Source organism: Giraffa tippelskirchi, chromosome 1 (genome assembly GCF_054371585.1).
Source record: "Giraffa tippelskirchi isolate mGirTip1 chromosome 1, T2T-mGirTip1v1.2.pri, whole genome shotgun sequence".
In the NCBI taxonomy this organism is placed as follows: Eukaryota; Metazoa; Chordata; class Mammalia; order Artiodactyla; family Giraffidae; genus Giraffa; species Giraffa tippelskirchi.
This window is the reverse complement of record NC_137275.1, coordinates 167,056,726-167,079,554: the sequence shown is the minus strand read 5'-3', so window position 1 is coordinate 167,079,554 and position 22,829 is coordinate 167,056,726. Positions and strand designations below refer to the sequence as shown.

At 39.9% G+C, this 22,829-nt stretch overlaps 1 long non-coding RNA gene across 4 annotated transcripts in view; it reads left to right on the top strand.

Moving 5' to 3' along the window:
• The window catches only part of LOC145511796 (uncharacterized), a 136,805-nt gene that overhangs the window by 2,032 nt on the left and 111,944 nt on the right, over positions 1 to 22,829 (top strand). For all 4 annotated transcript variants that reach the window (XR_014058196.1, XR_014058186.1, XR_014058192.1 and 1 more), the window contains exon 2: positions 1,412 to 1,482. This is a non-coding gene — a long non-coding RNA (uncharacterized LOC145511796). The remainder of the gene's footprint in view (positions 1 to 1,411; positions 1,483 to 22,829) is intronic.

Here is a 22,829-nt window from a genome sequence, read left to right as displayed (position 1 = left end):
ATCCAGAATGTTTGCTACTTAACATAAGAAATCATTAAAGCCAAACACAGACTCACATGGTGGAACTTATGTTGGGTTGGCCAAAAGTTTGTTCAGATTTTTGCCTAAGAGCTTACAGAAAAACCTAAATGAACTTTTTGGCCAACACCAGAACTTACACCATACTCTCCAGCTTATCCTCTCATTTTTATTGATCATGAGCAAGTTTTGGATATAAACTAAACTTCTTTATGTGATTTTCTCCTGATTATGAAAGTGATATATGTCCATGGAAGGAAATTCAGAAAATATGCAAGAATATAAAGAAGCCAATAAAATAAAGCTAAATTTCTTAGTATGTGATTTGGGCCTGGAATCAAAGCTCTTTTGGGTTTAGAAAATACCTGTTCAGTAATTTTTGTGATGAACTACAAAGAAAAACCCTTTGATTCCAGTGCAATTTTGGGGTATTTTACCATAAGTCATTTTAAAGCAATCAAATGAGAAAAAATAAAATTTTCCCTGTTTCTAATTGTTACAGATGAGTCTCTATAGAGAGTTTTTGAATGGGGTGGTGGGGGGAGGTTAGCTTTTCATATCTCCAAATGCCTTGTATTATTTAGCAAACTAGATTCTTGCTTTCTTTAAACTTCCAAAATGATCTGGAATCTTGAGTTTCCCAATCTGTGAGTTAAAAAGATTTAACTAAAAGTGTGATTTCCTGCTCCCCATTTTCCTTCCTATCTATAAAAGATTAAAATACTGTTAAAAAGAAAATTTACAAAAATCAAGTTTTCCATAATCACATTTGAATATGTGCAATACTTAATATTTACATCTCATCTGAATATGATTCAAAGAATAAGTTATCCCACATGTATTTCTCACTATAGTGGCCATCAAATATTTTAAGATATGTAAAAGTTATTTTTATGCACTGCCTGCATATGAACACATAATAGAAAAAGATCAGGCTATTTACTTATCTGTGTCCTTATATCAACTATCCTGAACTGATAATGTATTCAGAATTTCTCCTGTGGTACATAACAAGTTAGGTAGATTGGAATTTTATTTTCTTCTTTGGTAAGAGAGCAGTTGATTTCAGCATCACTTCCAATATTGTCTATAGGCCTGGGTCCTATGAAGCAACTAGGGTTTTCAAATTTACAATCCATAATTTCAGAGGCATTAATTGTGTAATTATTCAGGTAGTATTTATTTACTTATCACTTCACTTCATCTGAGAGCCTCAGTGTGACTTGTAAATATTAATACATTGTAATTATGTTTCATCACAAGAAAAATATGATATACTGTTGTTAGTAGTTTGAAACCATTATTAACTTTGTACTTGACCTAGAAATCTGATTAGATTTGTAGTTGTGGCTTCTCTCTAACTTACAGTAAATCAGTGTTCTTTTTGTGTCAGTGATTTGCTACCATGTATTGAGAGAAGACTGGATGATGCCACATTGCCACGTGATACCATAAGAACTCAATGTAAGTTTACTCTTCCTACTTTAAGATTTTCAGTGTTTTTCCTTTAAGATGTTAGGAGCATCTTTAACTGAACACATGAGATTTTATTCTTAGGGTCCTATAAATAACTGATATCACACTTCCTAGAGTGACCTTTGAAAACCAACCAACCAACCAAAGTCTAGTATTATAAGCGTTGCATTTCCAAGATGAAAAACAATAAACGAGCAAGTCAGCATTACAATGATACCTAGTTAGTCTGTCTGGGCTTGTGACCTTTCCCCCTTTGCCTTTTCCTCTGGATATTTTGCCATTTTACTTATAAACCTCAGATCCCTGACCTATGTTACCTGTTGTCATTGCCTTTACTCTTATTGTTGCTTTTTTGTTACTTCTCTTAGGATGGTGGGGCTCCATGCTGTGAATTGTGGTTTATAATCTTTTGTCTTGTGTTCATGACATTTTGCCTCTTTCCAACATGATTTATTGCTGATCTTGTTTGTAATATTTGGACGTAATGCTTTTATATTTCAAAGCTGAACTTTGATCTTTGTGTGTTATATTTTGTTAATCTTGAGCAATGAATCTGGGGAACCACAGATGAGAAGCAGGAAAAAAAAAAATCCCAGAGATGCAATAGTAGCGGCTGTGATTCAGCAGCAGGGATGGTAAAGCTGCGATGTACACAGCCACTCACAGTAGGAACTTGTTTGGACTGTAAATCTGAGTCACTCCCTGACCCAGTAACACTTTCCAGGGCCTCTGAATCTAGAAAAAGGATCATCTTTGACTTTATAGTGAATAACAATGTTTGCTTTTCCCAAAGAATGGAGAAGGATGGAAGGGGAAGGTACTGTTACCTACTTTTACTTATGCATTTTTCCTAGCAATATGCTAATTTAATAAACAAATATCTGAATATATCACAACATGTCAATGATATTAGTCATGTTCATGTTAGCATGTTTAAATGTTGGTAACTGTGTCATTCTGGCCATTTGTGTTTGTACTAACTATAACACAGATGTGTCCCCATGAGGACACACTGAGATGATCTTCTTAAATTTTTCAACTTTATACTGAAATTAATGTTAACAAGTAATTACATTATAAAAATCATAGTTTTCCAAAAGGCTTTTGAATCCAGGTTCTTACGGTCCTAGATGGTGGCAATTATTGATTTTAGATCTTAGACACTGTGATTTTCATTAAGGCAATTCTATTAATTGCTTGGTAGTCCATTCTTACACTGAGTAACCCTCTTTCTAGGATATCGTCTTTATAAGTAATAGAAGTTCCTTTTGAAGCAATCTAATACTGGCCTTTTATAAATTGTTATTCCTCTTAAGCAATCCTCAGTAGAAGCAGAGAAAAGTGATCATTTTTCTTCCTTTGTTTTCTTCCTTTGTTTCTTCCTTCCTGATTTACAGTCTAGTTAAAGGAAATATATGAAATCTGTACAGAAGCCATGTAAATGTACAGAAGCAAATCACTATTCTATTTCCAAAGTTTATCTTTTATCTTTAGCTGAGATAAGAGATCCACCAAACTCTACCAGATAAGGGCCTCTGAAGAATATCTTTTGGCAAAAGCACAAGCATTAACTTTAGATGCATCTCTATCCAAATATAGGATTTCCAGGTGGCGCAGTGGTAAAGAATCTGCCTGCCAATGCAGGAGACCTGGGTTGGGAACATCCCCTGGAGAAGGAAATGGCAACCCACTCCAGTATTCTTGCCTGGAGAATCCCATGCACAGAGGAGCCGGGTGGGCTACCGTCCATGGGGTTGCAAAGAGTCAGACATGACTTGGCAACTCAACAGCAGCTAACCAAATATGTCTCTTCCATGTAACTTACCATGTGACCTTGGACAAGTTTAACGTTAGCTTCAACACATGTAAAAGGAAGAATATGATAGCAAACTGGTAGAAGGACTAGATAAAAATATAAGTACGTAAAATTACACTTTCTTCTTGCTAGACCTAAGGTACTGAACTAACCTGCAAAATATTCTTACAACTCTCATTAAATCTTCTCTCTCATAACTCTCTCAAGAAGCTTATGATAAACAGTTAGCTTTTCTTTATGTAAGAATAATCTCACCTTTCAAAAGAAAATTGCCACTTTCTCCTTACCGACAATTATTTCTTATTCATCTTTTTTGTGCAGTTAAAGAAGTATACAGTAATTGAAACAGATGAAGAGAAGTCAAGACACTGTGTCCTTATTGAGGTTGCCACAGTTGATAATGAAGTTTCAAAAGGAATAATATTTTTTATTTTTAAAATATTTATTATGTAATTTATTTATTTGGCTGTGCTGGGTCTTAGTTGTAGCACACAGGATCTTTAGTTGTGGCATGCAAACACTTAGTTGTGGCATGTGGGATCTAGTTCCCCTGACCAGGGATCAAACCCACATCCCCTGTATTGGGAGCACAGATTCTTAGCCACTGGACCATCAAAAGGAATTATTATCCCAAAAGGAATAATATTATAGGCAGAATGAATTAGAATTGAACTTCAGAAAATCTAGAAAGATAAGCCACATAGATACAGCATCAGAAAAATGTAAGATGAAATTCAAGCAAGGTGTTCCAATATATTGGCAAAATGGAAGGGGTTGTTAAATTAAACCCTGAAATCACTTAATCTTAGAAGTAATTATGAAGGAAAAATCCATTCTAAGAAGGTAAGTTCAAAAGTCACTGGAAAAAATGCCATTATTCCTATCAAATATTCATTGGAAGGACTGATGCTGAAGCTGAAACTCCAATACTTTGGCCACCTGATGTGAAGAACTGACTCATTGGAAAAGAGCCTGATGCTGGGAAGGATTGAAGGCAGGAGAAGAAGGGGATGACAGAGGATGAGATAGTTGGATGGCAATGGACATGAGTTTGAGCAAGCTCCAAGAGTTGGTGATGGACAGGGAAGCCTGGCGTGCTACAATCCATGGGGTCACAAAGAATCAGACATGACTGAACTGAACTAATCCTATCAAAAGCAATAGGCAGAGGGGATCAGAATAATAATGAGACTTGATCATTTAATGACAACCTTTTATGCATGCCATCTCTCTTTCTCAGAGCAGCCTTGGAAGAGAGGAACATCACTTATTGTTTTATAGATGTGAAACTGAAGCTCAGGCACAATCATGTGACTTGCTTGAGGTCATATAGCTAGTACAGGATTCAAAGTCCATTATAACCTGCTCTTAGGGAAAATCTGATGTGGTCATTTCACTGAAACCTAATGATTTTGATTAACTATTTTTGATAGAAGGCAAACTGTTTTTCTGCCTTGAATATGTTCACCTGAGTAATTTAGGAAAATATTTAGAAGTCCTAATTTTAGACATTATCTTTTGGGTTATCTTCAGCCTCTACATGTTTATAAATATACTGAATTTCTGAGGGATATAGAAGTCCCAAAAGAGACTCCAGGCAGACACAACTGTATTAATTCCAACTAAGACCTGAGTCCAAATCCATATTTAGATTTTCTATTCTGGTAACCTCAGCTAAGCTATGTCTTCACCTCTGGGTGAATAAGGCTTCGTGTAAAGGCAGACCAAAGATAAGTGGCTTGATTATTGCACTGCAACTCACACTGGACATTTGTTGGTCATCTTGAAAAAATTAAAAAAATAGTATTAACTGAAGTGTAATAACAAGTATATGGTAAAATACACAGATCTCACGTGAACATCTTGATGAATTTTTACATTTGTACACATCCATGTAAATTAACTACCATCAAGATATAGAACATTTCTAGCACCTGTCGGCCTGTTTTACAGTATCTGTAAAACTGAATTTTCCCACTCTAAGCCATCAATGGGTAGGAAGATGGCTTTTGTCTACAGACTTAATTGGAAAGGCAATTATTTTAAAACTTCAGGGAGGCATATTCAAAGGGATGCCCTGAGCTGACTATGGGGGTGGGTCAAGCGTTTACTGGATCTTGATGTTTTTGGCTGTTGCTCTGTGACATTTCACTATTCCATGGTTCTCATAGCTAGTTTCCTTTTAAGGAGCCGGTCATTCCTTCTGTGTGGTTCATCAGAGTAATCCCACCCCTGGAGCTCCTGGGTTGAATAATGGCAACTAGGCTTAAGCCAATAAGTATGCTGCAGATTGCCAGGAGAAATATCAATAACCTCAGATATGCAGATGACACCACCCTTATGGCAGAAAGCGAAGAACTAAAGAGCCTTTTGATGAAAGTGAAAGAGGAGAGTGAAAAAGTTGGCTTAAAACTCAACATTCAGAAAACTAAGATCATGGCATCTGGTCCCATCACTTCATGGCAAATAGATGAGGAAACAATGGAAACAGTGAGAGACTTTATTTTTTGGTGCTCCAAAATGCAGATGGTGACTGCAGCCATGAAATTAAAAGATGCTTGCTCCTTGGAAGAAAAGTTATGACCAACCTAGATAGCATATTAAACAGCAGAGACATTACTTTGCCAACAAAGGTCTGTCTAGTCAAAGCTATGGTTTTTCCAGGAGTCATGTATGGATGTGAGAGTTGGACTATAAAGAAAGCTGAGCACTGAAGAATTGATGCTTTTAAACTGTGGTGTTGGAGAAGACTCTTGAGAGTCCCTTGGACTGCAAGGAGATCCAACCAGTCCACCCTGAAGGAAGTGAGTCCTGAATATTCATTGGAAGGACTGAAGCTGAAACTCCAATACTCTGACCACCTGATGCGAAGAACTGACTCATTGGAAAAGACCGTGATGCTGGGAAAGATAGAAGGTAGGAGGAGAAGGGGATGACAGAGGATGAGATGGTTGGATGGCATCACCAACTCAGTGGACATGAATTTGAGTAAGCTCCAAGAGTTGGTGATGGACAGGGAAGCCTGGCGTGCTGCAGTCCATGGGCATGGGGTTGCAAAGAGTTGGACACAACTGAGTAACTGAACTGAATGCTGCATTCCCATACCCACAGTGATAAGCAGAAGGATGGACATGTGACTCACTCCTGCCAATGCAATGCAGTGAGACTGCTGAAATTTTTGGTATTGAGGCAGGCTCAACATTTCAGTTGGTGTTGAATGCTGCAAGATGTGAAAAGTTAGTACAATGATCTTGCCACCGTGAGCAAACGATATTTGAGAGGAAATCAGCATCAGGGAGAATGGAGTCAACAGACTGAAAGAAGGAAAGCTGATCTACAGGCAGGGCAGAGCTCCTGCATCTAGAGGTGCCGGAAATAAGATCTAGTTCTGGTCTTTATTAAAAAGACTCAACAGATTCTCTTGCGTAAACCGCTTTGAACTGGGTTTTTTTGCCACTTGCAGTCAAAATGACCTAAATGACGGGATTTTTTTTTTCCTTCTTTTAAAGAGCATGGGCACCCAGGGAGGGGGGAATGAAGAGAGGGTGGCTAGAGTGACAATTGTTGCTGAAAAGAATGAAAGACTTATTTTTAAAAAACAAGGATGATATCATATGCATGCTTTTGCAGTGTGATTTTCATCTTTTCAAAACTCTAGTAAAGTTGACTACATACAAGAATGCCTTGTGTGGATTGTAATATTATGTATGTGTGTGTGGTGGGAAGTGGGGAGACTTCCCAGGATTCAGTGGTAAAGAATCTACTTGCCAATGCAGGAGAAGCAGGTTTGATCCCTGGGTTGGGAAGATTCCCTGAAGAAGGAAATGGCAACTCCAGAATTCTTGCCTGGAAAATTCCACGGACAGAGGAGCCTGGTGGGGTGCAGTCCATGGGATCACAAAGAGTCAGACATGACTGGACATGACTTAGAGACTGAGCATGCACGCTCAAGAGGGAGGGAGGGGGAAAGGAGGACTGGTTCTGTATTGTACTGACATGGTACAAATAAGGAAAACAAGAGGTGATGAAAAGATCAACTTTAAACTCAACAAATTCAACAGAAAGTAACTTGGAGTCAGAGCTGACAGTGAGAATATAAGCCCTCCAGAAATTCATAGAATTGTTGAGGAATGCCTTGGACTTTCCACATGGGGTAGAGGGTTGAGCCTATCTCCTCTAGAACTGAAGGGGCAAGAGGATCCCAGCTAACTATGACTTATATTATTCCTAAGACTGACAATAACATTACTTGCTAGTAAGAATTTTCTCAACTAATTCTAACTTTGCATTCATCAAACAGGAACCCAGAAGGCCAACAAATACAATTCTGTGTGTAGAATTAAAAGATAATGGGAAGACATTTTCCAAATATTTCTCAAAATAAAGAACTTTAAACTATTCACTTTGCAAAAAATCAGTTTCCCCAACCCCAGCTGAGCCACCAGGAAAGCCCCTCCCCAACCCCAAACCCCAATTCCCAAAGGAAATCAATATGCAGCACTTCCCAGTGTTTATAATGTAGCTGCTTGTGCATAATGCTGCTCCAAATGAATTTAACTTAGAATCCCCTGAAAATACTAGTTAGCCCCAAATCAAATGTTTACCACTTAATGTGAGTAATAATATTTACTACCCCAGCCTACCCTGAAGCTTCTTCTGTTCAGTTGTTGTTGCTAAGTCGTGTCCTACTCTTTGCAATGCTATGGACTGTAGCACGCCAGGCTCCTCTGTCCACTATCTCCAGGAGTTTGCTCAAATACATGTCCATTGAGTCAGTGATGCTATCCAACTATCTTATCCTCTATTACCCCCTTCTCCTTCTGCTCTCAGTCTTTCTCACTGGAAAGATTCCCATTGGCTCCTTGCATCAGGTGGCCAAAGTGAGTCCTTCAAGAATGAGTCCTTCAAAGAATATTTGGGGTTGATTTCCTTCAACATGAGTCCTTCAAAGAATATTTGAGGTTGATTTCCTTTCAGATTGATTGACTTGATCTCCTTGCTGTCTAAGGGACTCTGAAGAATCTTCTCCAGCACCACAATCCAAAAGTATTGATTCTTTGGTGCTCAGCCTTCTTTGTGGTCCAACTCTCACATCCATACATGATTACTGAAAAGACCATAGCTTTGACTATACGGACTTTTGTCAGCAAAGTGACATCTCTGCTTTTTATTACACTGCCTAGGTTTGTCAGCCTTTTTTCCAAGGAGCAAGTGTCTTTTAATTTCATGGCTGCAGTCACTGTCTGTGATTTTGGAGCCCAAGAAAATAATCTGTCACTGCTTCCATGTTTTCTCCTTCTATTTGTTGTAAAGTGATGGGCCCAGATGCCCTGATCTTAGTTTTTAATGTTGAGTTTCAAGCCGGCTTTTTCACTCTCTTCTTTCACCTTCATCAAGAGGCTCTTTAGTTCCTCTTCACTTTGTGTCATTAGGGTGGTATCATCTGCATATCTGATGTTGTTGATATTTCTCCTGTCAATCTTGATTCCTGCTTGTGATTCATCCAGCCCAGCATTTTGCATGATGTACTCTGTGTATCAGTTAAATAAAGCAGGGTGACAATATACAGCCTTGACATACTCCATTCCCAATTTTGAACCAGTCAGTTGTTTCTTGTCCAGTTCTAACTGTTGCTTCTTGAACTATATACAGGTTTCTTGGGAGGCAGGTAAGGTGGTCTGGTATTCCTGTCTCTTTAAGAATTTTCCAGTTTGTTGTGATCCACACAGTCAAAGGCTTTTCTGTAGTCAATGAAGCAGAAGTTTTTCTAGAACTCTGTTCCTTTTTCCATGATCCAACAAATGTTGGTAATTTGATCTCTAGTTTCTCTGCCTTTTCTAAACCCAGCTTGTACATCTGGAAGTTCATGTAGTGCTGAAGCCTAGCTTTAAGGATTTTAAGCAAAAACTTACTAGCATGTGAAATGAGCCCGATTGAATGGTAGTTTGAACATTCTTTGGCATTGACCTTCTTTTGGTTTGGAATGAAAGCTAATCTTTTCCAGTCCTGTGACCACTGCTGTATTTTCCATATTTGCTGGCATATTGTGTGCAGCACTTTGACATCGTTTTTTAGAATTTTAAACAGCTGAGCTGGAATTCCACCACCTCTGCTAGCTTTGTTCATAGTAATGCTTCCTAAGGCCCACTTGACTTCACAATCCAGGATGTCCAGCTCTAGGTAAGTGACCAGTCCATCATGGTTATCTGGGCTGTTAAGACTTTTTTTTTTCAATTATGAAAGTATGGTAACACATTTACAGGAGACTTGGAAAATATAGAACAAGATTACATATAGTTCCAGTATATATTATGATACTTTTTAAGTAGATAAATTAAGATTTTTAGTTGGAGTTTCAATATCAAACTCTCAAAAATTAATAGAATGAATATACAGAGAAGTAGAAGGATTTAAGATATAGTAGCCCTGAAGAGCACTATGAACCAATTCAACATAATTAACATAACTAAGATTTATACAATTTTCACACAACAAATTCTATTCAATTTCCATAGACTGTAAACTAGGAGACACTGGAACATTTCCAGGGACACAAAACAAGGTGCAAAAATTAAGGCATTGAAATTGTATATAATCTGTTTTATTGTCACTGTGGAATTATGTTAGGAATCAGTATCAGAAGATACTTGAAAATAACCCATATATTTTCAAGTGCAATGTGACATTTACCAAGAGAGATCTTTAACTTAGCCATTGAAAGCCTCAATAAAGTTAGAAGACTGGGGAAAAAAAGGTTATTTGAGAGAAGAAAACATTTAAGTGAGAAATTAATATCTCAATGAGAAATTAATATCAAAGATAGTTTTAAAAATCCCATGTATTTCATAATTAAATGTCCACTATGAAATGATGGGTGTATCTAAGAAGCCATAACAGGGAAAATTAGAAAATATTTGTAATGGAATAATGAAAAGAGATTACCCTAACAATGTAAAATATATACAGTTTGAGGCATTAAGTAAAGTGACGTGGTAAGTGGAAGGGCATACATGCATATGTTTTCATCTGCTTCACCAGTCTGTCTTTTGGTTGGTGCATTTAATCCATTTACATTTAAAGTGATTATTGATATGTAGTATTCTTGGGCTTCCCTTGTGGCTCAGCTGGTAAAGAATCTGCCTATAATGTGGGAGACTTGGGTTCTATCCTTGGGTTGGGGAGATCCCCTGGAGAAGGGAAAGGCTACCCACTCCAGTATTCTGGCCTGGAGAATTCCGTGGACTGTATAGTCCATGGGAATGCAAAGGGTCAGACACGACTGAGTGACTTTAACTTTCATGATTCTATTACCATTTTCATAATTGTTTTGGATTTATTTTTCTGTAGGTCTTTTCCTTCTCTTGTGTTTCCTGCCTAGAGAAGTTCCTTTAGCATTTATTGTAAAGCTGGTTTGTTGGTGTCGAAGTCTCTTACTTTTGCTTGGCTGGAAAGCTTTTGATTTCTCCATCAAATTTGAATGAGAGTCTTTCTGGGTAGATTATTCTTGGTTGTAGGTTCTTCCTTTCCCTCACTTTAAATATATTGTGCCATTCCCTTCTGACTTGTAGAGTTTCTATTGAGAAATCAGCTAATAACATTATGGGAGTTCCCTTGTAGGTCATTTGTGGGTTTTCCCTTTGTTGCTTTTAGTATTTTATCTTTGTCTTTAATTTTCATCTTTCTGATTACTGTATGTCTCAGTGCGTTCCTCCTTGGGTTTCTCCTGCCTAGGACTCTCTGTGCTTCCTGGACTTGGTTGGCTAGTTCCTTTCCCATGTTAGGAAGTATTTCTCTTCAAATATTTTCTCAGGTCCCACTCTCTATTTTCTCCTTCTGGGACCCCTATAATGTGAATGTTAGTGCATTTAATGTTGTCCCAGAGGTCTCTTAGTCTGTCTTCATTTTTTCACTCTTTTTTCTACATTCTGGTCTGTGGCAGTGATTTCTACCATTCTGTTCTCCAGGTCACTTATCCATTCTTCTGCCTCAGTTGTTCTGTTATTGATTCCTTCTAGTTATTGTTCATCTCTGTTTGTTCTTTAGTTCTTCTAGGTCTTTGGTAAACATTTCTTGCATCTTCTTCATTCTGTTTCCAAGATCCTGAATCATCTTTGCTATCATTATTCTGAATTATTTTTCTGGAAGTTTGCCTATCTCCACTTCAGTTAGTTGTTTTTCTGAGGTTTTAGCTTGTCCCTTCAACTAGGACAAAACTTTCTGCTTTTTCATTCTGATAAACTTTCTGTAACATGGTTTTTGTTCTAGCTAGTGGGATTGTGGTTCTTCTTGCTTCTTCTGTCAGCTCTCTGGTGGATGAGACTTAGAGCTTGTGTGAGTTTCCTGATGGGAGGGGCTGGTGGTGGGAAAAACTTGTTCTTGCTCTAGAGGGCAGGGCCAAACTCTATAAAACTTTAATACAACTATCTGCTGATGGGTGGGGTTGCACTCCCTCCCTGTTAGTTGTTTTGCCTGAGGTGACCCAGCCCTGGGGTCTACAAGCTCTATGGTAGGGTTAATGGTAACCTCCAAGAGGACTTATGCCAAGGGGCACCTTCCAGGACTGCTGTTGCCAGGGCCCCATCCCCACGACAAGCCACTGCTGCCCCACACCTCCACAGAAGACGATCCAATAATAGCAGGTCTGGTTCAGTCCCCTATGGGGTCACTGCTCTTTTCCCTTGGATCTTGGTGCACACAAGATTTTGTTTGTGCCTTCCAAGAATGGAGTCTCTGGTTACCCCAGTCCTGTGGAAGTCCTGCAACCAAATCCTGCTCGCCTTCAAAGGCAGGTTCCCTGGAGGTTCCCAGTCCCTTTGCCAGATATCCAGGCTGGAAAGCCTAACATGAAGTTCAGAACCTTCACAACAGTGGGAGAACTTCTTTGGTGGTGTTGTTCTCCAGTTCGTGGGTGACCTACCTGGTGGGTGTGGGACTTGATTTTTTCCTGTTTGTACCTCTCCTACCGTCTCACTGCAGCTTCTTCTTTGGACATGGAGTATCTTTTTTGGTTGAGTTCCAGCATCTTCCTGTCGATGCTGTTCAACAGCTAGTTGGGTTTTCATGCTCTCACAGGAGATGAGCACACGTCCTTCTATTCCACTATCTCGAACCTATCCCTGCATTGCCTTAAAGACCAAGACTTTTTTTGTATAGTTCTATGTAGTCTTGCCACCTCTTCTTAAACTCTTCTGCTTCTGTTAGGTCCTTACCATTTCTGTTCTTCTTCATGCCCATACTTGCCTGAAATGTCCCTTGATATGTACAGTTTTCTTGAAGAGACCTCTAGTCTTTCCCATTCTATTGTTTTCCTCTATTTCTTTGCATTGTTCATTTAAGAAGACCTTATCTCTCCTTGCTATTCTATGGAACACTGCATTCAGTTGGTATATCTTTCCCTTTCTTCCTTGCCTTTCACTTCTCTTCTTTCCTCAGCTATTTGTAAAACCTCGTCAGACAACCACTTTGCCTTTTTGCATTTCTTTTTCTTTGGTATGGTTTTGGTCTTTGCCTCCTATACAATGGTATTATCCTCTGTCCATAGTTCTTTAGGCACTCTGTCTACCAGATCTAATCCCTTGAATCTATTTGTTACCTCTACTGTATAACCATAGGGATTTGACTTAGGTTATACCTGAATGCCCTAGTGGTTTTCCCTACTTTCTTCAACTTAAGCCTGAATTTTGCAATAAGGAGTTCATGGTCTGGGCTACAGTCAGCTCCAGGTCTTGTTTTTGCTGACTTTATAGAGCTTCTCCATCTTTGGCTGCAAAGAACATAATCAGTCTGATTTCGATATTGACCATCTGGTGATGCCCATGTGTAGAGTCATCTCTTGGTTTGCTGGAAAAGAGTGTTTGCTGTGATCAGCGTTTTCTCTCGACAAAACTGTGTTGGCCTTTGCCCTGCTTTATTTTGTACTTCAAGACCAAATCTGCCTGTTATTCTGGGTATCTCTTGACTTCCTACTTTTGCATTCCAATCCCTTGTGATGAAAAGGGCATCTTTCTTTTTTTGGTGTTAGTTCTAGAAGGTCTTGAGGTCTTCATCAGTTCAGTTCAGTTCAGTCGCGTCCGACTCTTTGCAACCCCATGAATCGCAGCATGCCAGGCATAGAACCCGTCAATTTCTGCTTCTTCAGCATTGGTGGTTGGGGAATGTTGAACGGTTTACCTTGGAAATGAATCGAGATCATTCTGTCATTTTTGAGATTGAACCCAAGTACTGAATTTTGGACTGTCTTGTTGACTATAAAGACTACCCCATTTCTTCTAAAGGATTCTTGCCCACAGTAGTAGATATAATGGTCATCTGAACTAAATTTGCCTATTCTTGTCCTTTTTAGTTCACTGATTCCTAAGGTGTTGATGTTCACTTTTGCCATCTTCTGCTTAATCATGTCCAATTTACCTTGATTCATGGACCTAAGATTCCAGGTTCCTGTGCAACACTGTTCTTTACAGCATCGGACTTTACTTTCACCACCAAACACATCCACAGCTGAGTGTTGTTCCCGCTTTGGCCCAGCCACTTCATTCTTACTGTTAGCTGTTCAGTTAACATTTACTAAATTGTAACTATATTTGATTTTCAGTGAATATAGACTGTAAAGTAGGCAAGATCTATACCCTCAGAAATTCCATGTGCAGGGACTTCCCTGGTGGACCAGTGGCTAGGACTACATACTCCCAATGCAGGGGTCTCAGGTTCAATTCCTGGGCTGGGAACTAGATCCCACATGCCACAACTAAGACCCAGCACAGCCAAATAAATATATAAATAAAAATAAATTAAAAAAAAAAAAGAAATTCCATGTGCAAATCATACATATATATGATTAACACATTCTCCACTGGCTAATTCCAGTTGCAGGAAAGCAATGGTATGTATAAGGTAAGGAAAAGGGAAAGTCAGATATTGCATGTTGATTCTTCAGGAAGTGGACTATGAGGTGGAAATTAGTATGTAAATTGTTAATTAGGGAGTACTCTAAGGATCAAATCCTGTGGAAGGAAAGAAACAAGAAGGAGTAGGATTAGAAAGGGAAAGTATTAGTGCTATGATGAAGTCTAGTGGACCCCACAAGGAGCACTGAAGCTGGAATGGTTCAGAGTTTTCTTATTTGGGAAGAGGAAGCATGAACCAATCATTGGACCCTGGCTGCCCAAGGGAGGGATGTGACATTGGGCAAAACAGCCCTGTAGACTGTCAGTTGACATCCTTCCCAGAAACGGCCCCTTCAGTCCTGGAAGGGGCATCTGTGGCAAGGCACGCAGCATCTGCACCACCAGAAATTATTTAAAGTTTTGAAATTCAGTTAATCTAGTTATGCTCTAGACATATTAACTTTCTAAATCTTTTGCAAGATGGGGGGTGAGTGGTTAGAGTGACTCTCCTGGACAGATTCTCCTTGAGAAATAAGCCTCTTCATTCTTAGCCACTTTATTAACCCATCTGATATAGTTTTCCCAGAGGGGGAACATGTTAGCCACAAGACAATCTTGCTTGGGATAAGAAATAAATTACTGATATTAGAGCAAAGTAGTTTGGAGTTGATTCTGGAGTCAGATAGAATTCTAGTCTTGTCACTGGAGTGGTCTAAAGGCTTTGCATACTGTTAACTCACTTAGAACTTTGGGTTTAAGGGGGCACCAAATGGTTGATAATGTCTGTCATGGGAAGACAGCTGAAATGCTGCTCAATTCCTACTATTTGCAACTTAAACATGTCCTGTCAATGAAGAGAGCAAGTAGCCAACCTTGTGAAGATGCCCTGAGTTCAGAGCTACCAGCTGTGACTTCATATTTTCAAGCACATTATTAATGTTGGTTGACTATCTGAAGACACTCAAGAAACATGGAAATAATTGCTGCATCTACAGATTTCGCAGATGTGACTGAAATGTGTCCCACTTCAGGATAATGGGAATGGGCTGTCTGCATTATTGCTCAATTAATTAATTACCATAATGGTCCCAGCCACATTATAAAGGCCAGCACCTCATAAATGATTGGCTTTGTGTGGCAGAAGCAACTGAAAATAATACACGAGGGACGGTTGTGGCTAGACCCTGTGCTAGTTCAATTCATAATAACTTAAAAAATAAGAAACATCAGTTCAGTTCAGTCGCTCAGTCTGTAAAGTGTCCAACTTTTTGTGACCCCCATAGACTACAGCATACCAGGCTTTCCTATCCATCACCAACTCCCGTAGCTTACTCTTAATAAGAAACATCAGGTGCTCTTAATTGGTGATCTCTTCCTTAGAGAAATATGCCTTGCTATATTTTTGGCTAAGAACCACTATGGAGTGTATAGGGAGTTTGGAGACAGCTCTGAGCGGAGTTAATCATAGCCTGCTCAGTTGATTATAGTATGCTTTCTGTTTGCTTGTCATGTGAGTAGAGAGAGCTTCAGCTGCCTGACATAAAAGGACTGGACGTGCCAGAGAATTATGTATTGTGTTATTTGTTAAACTTTAGAAATGAGACCGATGCTTAATGCTGAAAACCTCTAATCAGCATTGGATTGTTCAAACTCAAAGCTGTGTTTATAATAATAGCAGATAGTAGGATGGAGGTAGTATCTTCCATTTGCAAGTTAAATGGAAATATTCTAATTGAAAGCTCATTACATTTTCCCACATAGAGCTAAAAATTAATAATAACTTGATGAGCTTATTGAAAAAGGAAAAACTTAAAATTTTTTCAGTTGCTTGAAGCATCTCTATCTGTCCCCAGTGAATATTGGGGGGATAACACAAAGTAACAAAGCCTAATTTATTATATTTTTCATACTAATAGATAATATCTAAAGAAAACAAGATATTTTAGCTGCCATATTAATAATTATAATATCCCAGTGTAGGGGGAAAAAACACTTCCTTTGTCCTGCAATATACGAAAATTTGAGTAGAGTGCATGGGAATTTTATTATAGTAAAGGGTACTAAAGTATCGGTTTTAGAATAGTACCTTAAAACTTTAAGGATATCTCACTTTTTTTCCCCTGCTCATAACCTTCCTAGTCACTTTTTTTTTTTTCAATTAGGATGGGGAAGAGGGGTATCTTTTGCATTATTTATCTTTTTAGCAGATAGTTTTTAATAGACAATTTTTTGAGCAGTTTTAGGTTCATAGAAAAATTGGAAGGAAGGTACAGAGATTTCCATGTATCCTCTACCCCCACACACGTAACCCTCCTCATTGTCAGTGTCACCCACCAGAATGGGACACTTGTAACAACTGATGAATCCGCATCCACATATCATCATCACCTAAGCTACATAGTTTACATTAGGGTTCACTCTTGGTTTTGTACATTCTATGAATTTGAACAAATGTTTAACATGTATCCACCACCATAGTATCATACGGAATAGTTTCACTGCTCTAGAAATCCTCTGTGCTCTGCCTATTAGTTATTTTTAATAACATACTTAAAATAACAGGCAAACTCTGAAGGTAGCTCCTAAAAGTCATCAGCCTGAAAGATGGTAACGATGACCCTATATGCAAGACAGCAAAAGAGACACAGATGTAAAGAACAGACTTTTGGACTTGGTGGGAGAAGGCGAGGGTGGGATGATTTGAGAGAATAGCATTGAAACATGCATATTATCATATGTGAAACAGATTGCCAGTCTAGGTTCAATGCCTGAGACAGGGTGCTCAGGGCCGGTGCCCTGGGATGACCCTGAAGGATGGGATGGGGAGGGAGGTGGAAGGGGTGTTCAGGATGGGGAACACATGTACACCCATGGCTGATTCATGTGAAGGTATGGCAAAAACCACCACAATATTGTAAAGTAATTAGCCTCCAATTAAAATAAATAAATTAAAATAAATAAATGAAAACATTTTTTTTAAAAGTCATCAGCCTGAAGAAATTCTCTCTGGCTCACAAGACTTAGATGACGGTGGCCTGCATTTACCGTTGTATTCCGTTCTCTGAACCATCAGCATCTGATTGTAGCTCACCTTACACAGGCCAGGAACATCTGCCTGAAACAAATATATCCAAACTCACCCACTAAGGGAGTGGCGTGAAACTGATTTCTGAGATGACTGTACAGGGTGACAAGGAGACACATTTTCACTTACACTATTCAAATATGCAGGCTGGAACTTTTTTGCTCTGCTTTGGTCTATGGCTTAATTCTTCTAGTCTTTACTTTCCTCTTAAGTTCCATCTCATTTTATTAAATGAAACAGAAAGTAAATTAGGAAAAGCCCAAAACTCTTTGACAAATTTAGGTCATTGAAAAGGCCTAAGAATTTTTTTTTTCTTCTCGTTAGAGGATCGAGTTCATTCATTCGTTTGTTCATTTGCTCAATAAGTCAAGAAGTATAAATCGAAAGCCTGTGTATTCCAAACCCTATAAGACCCTTGGGGTACAACAGTGAGGACATAGTTTTGAGAAATGGAAAGCCCTATCTTCTCTCCTCCCATTTCCTTTGTTTCTCCTGTTTGCTTAGTACACACATACTTTGAAATAGGCCTGTGGATCTAGTTACCTCTTTGGGCTCCACTGTACATCATTTTAATAGATTATTTTATGGCAGGGAGCAGAAACTATTTAGGTGTTTTTTTGTTGTTGTTTTGAAAAATCAAATACTCCTTTGCTAGCATATCTTTCTGGGTTTCATGTTACCAGAGAGTCAATTGCAGTGAATTTATAAATGAAGCACCAGTTTTCTTTGTATCATCAAGGCAGTGGGAGATGTGCCAGTCTTGTTAATCCCTTAGTGATTAGTACATGAGTAAAATATATCATGGTTGAGAGCATGGGAGAAAATAGACAATGTCATGTCGAGTATAAACTGTGGAGTCACAAAGACATGGACTTGAATCCGGGCTCCATCACTTAGTAGCTAAGTGATCCTGGGCAGGCTGTTTACCATTTCTGAACCTTGGTTTCCTGATTTGTAAAAATGAATGATTTTACCTGCCTCTCATATTTTGAGAGTTAAATGTGGGTCTACTCAAGTTGTTCTGGGCTTCCCTGGTGGCTCAGATGGTAAGGTATCCGCCTGAGACGTGGGAGACCTGGGTTCTATCCCTGGGTTGGGAATCCCCTGGAGAAGGGCATGGCAACTCACTCCAGTATACTTGCCTGGAGGATCCCCATGGACAGAGGAGCCTGGCAGGATACAGTCCATGGGGTCGCAAAGAGTTGGACACGACTGAGTGACTAAGAACAGCGCAGCAGTCAAGTTGCTTCACGTCTTGCTAGCCTGAGGGCTTGAACCTGATCTTAGGGATAGTGTATGAGTCTGCTAGCACTGCCATAACAAAATCCCACCACAGACTGGGTAGCTTAAACAATACAGTAAGTCCCCTACATACAGACCTTCAAGTTGCCAACTTTCAAAGATGGGAACGTGTGTTCCATCAATGTCAGGCGTGAGTGAAATTGAGGCTTGCCCTCTGTCTCCTGTTGCTGACGATCCCTTCAGCTCCACCATCTCCCACCTCCTCCCCCTCCTCCAGTCAGTCACTCTTCTTGCCTGTTCACTCGATGCCAGCCCCTGTATGCCAACTATTGTACTATACTGCTGTATTGTTCAAGGTACTGCACTGTGAGATTAAAAATGTTTATTTTTTGTGTTTGTTTTTTATGTATTGTGTGAAAAGTATTACAGAGCTGTTATAACACAGTACTACATAGCTGATTGTATTAGTTGGGTACCTAGGCTAACTTTCTTGGACTTATAAACATGCTCTTGGAAGGGAACACATTCATATGTGGGGGACTTACTGTAGAATTTTCTCAAAGTTCTGGAAACTAGAAGTCCAAGATCAAGGTGCTGGCTGGTTTGGTTCCTCAGGGCCTCTGTCTTTGGCTACCTTTTTGCTGCCTCTTCACATGGTTGCCTGTTTACGCATGTGTACTCCTGCTATTTCTTCCTCTTCTCGTAAGGTCACCAGTATGTTGGATTAGGGTCCACTCTGACAGCTTCATTTTAACTTAATTGCTTCTTTTAAAGGCCTTAACTTAACATTTTGAGGTTTTGAGAGTTGGACTTCAACATACAAATTTACAGGGATTCAATTCAACCCATAAGAGATAGTAACGTTACTGTCATACGTTGGTCTGCATAATTCTGGGATGTAGCTCAATATAAATCCCAGAAGGTACCATATAGGTGTTCATGGTTTTCTAGTTCTTCCACTCTTTTCCTGCCCAGGAAACTGCTTGGGGAAGCTCTCTAACACTTCTCCCACCTGAGCCCTCAGTGAGCACAAGATGTCTGTGCCCAAGATGCCCTGCCTGGTGCTGAGTATGCCTGGGCAGCACACCCCGCTTTGCAGACTGTACGACAGAACAGCCAGGTCCTAACAGTGGGAAGCATGACATTCACCCTGCTTTGCATCACGGCCTGTGGCTGAGTCTGCAGCCACGCTGCTTATACCTCGGTGTCTCTGCTTCCCTTGTGAAAACAGCTCCTTCATCATCTGTCTGCATCCTCTTGCCCTAGAGGGTTCAGACAGTATGGAACCAAATGCCATGCTCTGTTCCCTTCCCTAGTCTCTATGGTCAGGCACCAGAACATCTCCCATCACCACCCCCCACAGCTGAGCCTGTGAGCAACCTGGTAGGAAGCGTTGCCAAAAACCTCATTGACATTGACTTCTGGCAACACTTCCTACCAGGTTGCTCACAGGCTCAGACAAATCTGAATCCCAATTCCATTTTAGGGCACTGGACTCCTTTACATGTCAACTCTTGGACTTTCCCAACATGTTTCTTCAACCAGTGACTTAAGGAGGGCAATGCCATTAGTTTCCAATTCTGCTGTCTTTGCCACTTGGCATCCTGTATAGTGATTAAGAACATGGTTCCACAGTCAGATTGCCTGAACTTCAAATCCTTTTCTGTGACCTTGGGCTGGAAACTTTTCTTCCTTAAGCCTCGATTTTTCTATCTGTAAAATAGGTGTAATAACAGTTCTTATTTCATAGGATTATAATAAGAATTAATGGGTAAGAGATGTAAAGAATTCCTCCCCATGCCTCAAACCCTATGATTCTTATCATTGTCATCTAATATTCTCTACATACTAACTCTTCTGGGAATTTTTTAGGTATTATGTCATTTCATTCTCAAACAATCCTTTGAGGGAGGTGCCCTTTTGATATTGATTTACAGATAGGATAACAGTTGTCAGTAGCCTGAGATAGCATAGTTAATAAGGATTCAGTCCAGTTTGGTCTGACTCTGCACAAACTGCTCTAAACTCTGTGCTCAGTCAGTGATTTATATTATTACTGTAGTCATGATCAGTTAATCAACAGATTTTATTTAGATGCTAGATGTACTTCAGGAGGTAGAGTGAAAAATACAGAACTTTATAAGTAGTATTTTCTTTCAAGGATCTATGATTTCATTGGGAAGACTGGACATATGTATGTAAAGACAGAACTGAAATAACAAGGTGCTATGTTAAAATAAATAGTGGGAATAAAATGCATTATGAGTCTCGAAGAGGGAGAAAGAGAGACTGTGGCCAATCAGTGTGGTCAAGGAAGGATTCATGACCAAACTTGAACATACAAGCTTGGTAATTAATGATTGAACAACATAGGCAGACACTGAAGAATAAGTGGGACTGGGAGAAATTAGGAGGAGGGAGGAAAAGCATTTCAGAAGAGTAGGTGAGTAAACTAGTAAGTTGGAAGAAATACCAATATTGTTTAGGTTAGTAACTTAGAGTGACCCTGAATACATGTGACCCTGTGAGTGAAAGTTGCTCAGTCATGTCTGAGTCTTTGCAACTGGGCTGTAGCCCACCAGGCTCCTCTGCCCATGGACTTCTCCAGGCAAGAATACTGGAGTGGGTAGCATTCCCTTCTCTAGGGAATCCTCCCAACCCAAGGATCAAATCCAGATCTCCCTCATTGCAGGCAGATTCATTACTATCTGACCCACCAGCAAAGCCCAGGAATACTGGCGTGGGTAGCCTATTCCTTCTCTAGGGAATCTTCCCAACCCAGGAACTGAACCAGGGTCTCCTGCATTGCAGGCAGATTCTTTTCCAGCTGAGCTACCAGGGAAGCCTACCTATATCCCTAGATACAGTCAAAGTGAAAATACTTTTGCAAAGCTACCAAACCTCTTTAACTTCAGCACATATTTAGAAAATGGTAAGATATTGATGACACATTGGAGTAAATGAAGGAGGCTTCTAGAAAATGGAACAGTAGTCACCGAGCTCTAGCTGCCAGGCCTCACCAGCTGCCTGAGGGCTGAAGGGAATCAGTATCTTGGTTCTAGGCCCTGTTCTAAACAGCTTTAAAAATAAGGAGAATAGAAATTACCAGTATTTCTCAGTGTGTTTTTACATAATTACAACCTGAAAGTGTCTAAAACTGTAAGCTCTGTGTTATCCAAGCAAGCAGAGAAACTGTACAATTAATTTTACATGAACCCAATGGTGAAGCTAGTTCAAAATTTCAATATGAGATGGGAGAAAAGGAGCCAGCCATGATGGATGAAAACAAATTAAGATCTAGTGGTTTCTGTGTTTAAACACTCCACCAGCAAATGTCAAACAGGAAAAAGGACAATTAAAAAGCACAGTTTTATTAGGTGATGCCTGACCACACAGAATGCTAGGAACTGTATTTTACTTATCTAGTCTACCCGAAACAGCAGGATAGCACATGCATGGCTGCACATTTTGGGTGGTGGCATGTCAGTTCCTCCCTCCAAGGCTAGTTGAAAGAGAACATTCTGTGCATTTTGCATGATTAGTAAATTGGAGTGGACACCAGCACACAGAAGTATCACTCTTAGACCCAGGCAGGAGGGGTCCTGTCCTGGGATATATAATTTAGAGGGTTCTGCTCTGGCTCCTCACATGAGACAGCTCTGCTTATGAAATGAGGAATCCCTGGAGGCAAAGGGCTGTGCCCATTTGGAAGCCAGCAGTCCCCTCCCCACTTGACCAAATGGCTTCCTGCCACTTTTGAGGGCTTTTGCAGACCTCATCCGAAGTCTATCCTTGGAGGAGTAGATGGCACCACTGGTGGGAAAACCCTAGGCCACAAGGCAAGCAGGGACCAGCCGCCTGTGTAGTGAGGACAGAGCTCAGTGGGCTGTCTTGGGTGTCCACACTGTTGGCATAAAGCTGCTCAGAGTTGAGGATAGGGCAAGGATGGGTGCGAGAGTTGGACAACTGTCAGGGCCCACCTCTCCCTATGCCACTGTGTTCCAACAAGGAGATTTAGGGAGTCTAATAATTCCAAATTCCAGCCTGGCCCTCTAGGTCATTATAGAGGCACATTTGTCAAGGTATACCATTTATCCAATTGTCCATTTATAACATTTAAATATTTAGACATAAGGTATGTGGATCTCCTTTGTGTTTTTACCCTGGGCTCACAAATGTTATGGGTGGACCCAGGACACACGAGAGTCTGACAGGAACCACATAAAGGACAAGGACATAGACATTCTGAGTCCTGTCTCCTCTTAATCCAGGGCTGGGAAGTCGGTGGTGTAAATTTGGCCTACGGGTA